Raw genomic sequence first — 3,334 nt, 5'->3', positions numbered from 1 at the left:
CAGGGTCATTGAAGAACTTCACTGTTTCCTGGGATTTCTCAAACAAGCTTGCACGCTCTTGTTCTTGGAAGCTGTAGGTGTGTGTATTAGTCTGTTTCTGTTGCTTATAACAAAATACTCAAAACTGGGTGATTTATAAACAAAACAAAATTTATTGCTTACAGTTTCTGAGGTTGGGAAATCTAAAGTCCATGTGGTGGTGGCAATAGTGACCCAGGGGTCTTACATTGCAAGATAGTGGGAGCAGAGAGAGCAGAGAGGGACAGTTCCTCATGCAATGTCCTTTTAAAGTCCTTTATAGGAAACTGATGAGGAAGACAAATTGTATAGGAAACTGAAAAAGAAATGAGCAGAATGAGGTGTTAATGGTAAACAATATAAAGAACATACAACTGTATCTTCAAGAGTTTTCATGGAATATTATGACTTTTAAAATTAAGGCATCAACATTATTTAACAACAAAATTGATCTGAGGAAGAGCAGTATGGAAATATTCTAATGCAGTGTTGACAAACAGAATATTGTGTGGAAATGGTGGAAATGTTCCAGTAAGGAATCTGCTAGCCACGTGAATACTTGAAATGCGGCTAATGCAATTAAAAATTTTTCATATAAATTAAATTTAAATAACCACTAGTGACTACCAGTTGAACTGTTCTAATGCCTCATGGGTCAAAATCAGTGATTTCTTTGGGGGATTTCTCATCACTGCTAAGAGACTGAGGGTTGAGTGTGGAAAGAGAGGTAAGTTCTCAACAGATGTATGTGGTCACTTAACCCAAATTACCCACTGCTTCTGGAAGCAGGGGATAATAGCGCAACCTGCCGTGAGGGGTATGAAGGAAGTACTCCTGGGGAGACCTCTGTGTGCCCTTCCAACTCCTGAGTATGCCGTCCAATTCCTGTCAGAGGGAGTAAAAGGCCGAGGATTTTGGTCACTCATATAGGAAGAGGCCTATGGTTCCACACAAAGAATCTGAGGTTGCAGCTACCCCCAGGGCCATCTGTGCATGGACATCACCACTGTGGGGCTGATGGGGGGCTCATTTCTGGATGGGGGTTTCAGAGCCAGAGAAAGATTTAGAGTTGGAGGGGCCTGAAGGTCCTTTCTGTCCACCTACAGGCTGCACAGTCCCATTCTTTTTGAAATTAAGGTCTTGTTCTTGCTCTTAAACACTTTTTTGGGATCCGGCTTGTTCACAAAAGAATCAGTCTGTTCTGTGAGCAGCTCTGTGTTGTAGATGATGGGTTTATACATTCTGAACCATTGCTTGGCCTGAGGGCTCATGCCATAGCTGGTGAAGGCATACTGCCACGGGGCCCAGGTGGGTGATGAGCAAGCGATAATAGGTGGTAAATGTATTTGTGAGAAAATGCCAATATAATGCTCTGTCCAGGAACCGCATCTCAGTGTCTTGTGCTAATCCTGGTTTCCCACTCTTGCAAACAAGGCAAACCTTCCCATTACCATTCCACTAATCCAGCTCAAATATCACACTGCAAGAGTCAAAATGAGGCTTCTCTGGCTGGTCCTCGCAGTCTTCATGGCTATCGTCCTCCAGGTCTGCCAGAGTCGATGCATTAGGAAGTGAATACATGGAAGACTGGGTGGGTTGAGTCAGTTTTGAGATGCTGTTAATTGCCATGCTGCCCAATGGAATGATGTGCTCATCCAACTTCATACTCCAAGTCACGTGGAAGCCGCTGGTAATCAGGTAAAAGTTCTTCATATCCTCAGGCATCACACAGTTATTTTTTTTGTTCCCATGAAGAAACCATATGACATTCAGCAGGCACCTTTTCTGTGATGGTCACCTCTGTCACACCTGGGGAAGATTCTAGGATGTGGGTGATGCCGAGGGTCAGCTTGTCCATATGCAGCTTGCTGCAGCCCAGCAGTGGGGGTGATGCCTCCTCCATGGCCCATGTCCCTGCTCCTATGACCACCATTTCTAATCCATTCACTACCACATGGTCCTTTAATCTAATCATCTTCAAGGCCCCACCTTTCAATTACCATAATAGGATTTCCCACCCTCTTAACAGTCACAGTGGGGGCTATGTTTCTAATACAGAAAACTTAGGGGACACAATTCAAGCTTCAAGGAGTTTTTGTGGCACATTATTCAATCAACTACAGTATGACTCTCTCCTGCTACGGGAAATAGCTGCCCAGGTCTTAGCGGGCTATCTGTGATGAGAGTTATGTGGCTGTAGCAACTGTCATCTAGATTTCAGAATTGCTGTTGACCAAATGACTCCAGTATGTCTCTCATATTCTTTCTTTTTCATCAGGACTGTTGGTGCGGTTTTGCTATGCCAGTCCTATTATACGCGGGTACTTCAAAAAATTCGTGGAAAGATTTGTATTATCTTTCAATTCTATTTTTCCATGAACTTTTTAAAGTGCCCTCATGCATTGATTACATGAGGACCAGATAACCAGGTCCCTTTAGTTCACCATGTCTTTGGATCACGAAGTACTAAACCCAAGGGGCCTCATCCACACCTAACACTATCCAAGAAGATAAGACCCTTGAATTTGAGCTAATGCTTTATAGGGAGGAGACTCTGGGACCTTGAGATGGGGTTTATTTTTTACATGAGAGAGATATGAACATTTGAGGACTAGAGAGTGGCTCTAGTAGTCAGCTTCATGGTCAGAGGTTAGCTGAGGATGTAGTCGGGCTCCAGTCAAGCCTTCCCGTTACTACATTCTCAACCAACACCTGACTGTAACCGCATGAGAGAGCCCAAAGCAGAACCACCCAATTGAGATGTTCTGGAATTCCTGACTGACAGAAACCATGAAAGATAATACAAAATTCTCACTCTTTTAGGATAGGAGTCAGCAAATCTTTTTCTGTAAATGGAGAGATAGTAAAAATTTTAGGCTTTGCAGGAGGTACGGTTTCTGTTGAAAATCCTCAACTGTGCTGTGTTAACACAAAAGTAGCCCTACTAGACAGTAGTTAAACAAGTGAGCATGGATATGCTACAATAAAATCTTATTTATGGATACTGAAATTTAAATTTTATATAAAGCTTACACATCAGGAAATATTATACAGTAGTCCCTCAGTATCTGTGGGGCATTGGGTCCTGGGCCTCCTGCAGATACCAAAATCTGAGGATTTTCAAGTCCTGTATATAAAATGTATACTTTATGTAAATGCTATGTAAATAGTTGTTATTCAGTACTGTTCAGAGAATAATGGCAAGGAAAAAAGTCTGCACATGTTCAGTAGAAATGCATTTAAAAAAAAACATTTTTTTTTTCCTTTTTTTTTTTTTTGTGTGTGTGTGTCTTTTTTTGTGTCCGGCAACGGATCG

The 3,334-nt window shown here is 42.1% G+C and overlaps 1 pseudogene; it reads right to left on the bottom strand.

Annotated features, from left to right (window-relative positions):
- Window positions 1-1,044: 1,044 nt before the first annotated feature.
- Window positions 1,045-1,921, bottom strand: LOC103604531 (annotated as a pseudogene).
- Between the last annotated feature and the right edge of the window lie 1,413 nt (window positions 1,922-3,334).

The sequence above is a fragment of the Galeopterus variegatus genome, unplaced genomic scaffold (genome assembly GCF_000696425.1).
Source record: "Galeopterus variegatus unplaced genomic scaffold, G_variegatus-3.0.2 Scaffold5213, whole genome shotgun sequence".
Classification (NCBI taxonomy): domain Eukaryota; kingdom Metazoa; phylum Chordata; class Mammalia; order Dermoptera; family Cynocephalidae; genus Galeopterus; species Galeopterus variegatus.
The sequence above is the reverse complement of the archived record's forward strand: the minus strand, read 5'-3'. Positions and strand labels throughout refer to the sequence as shown.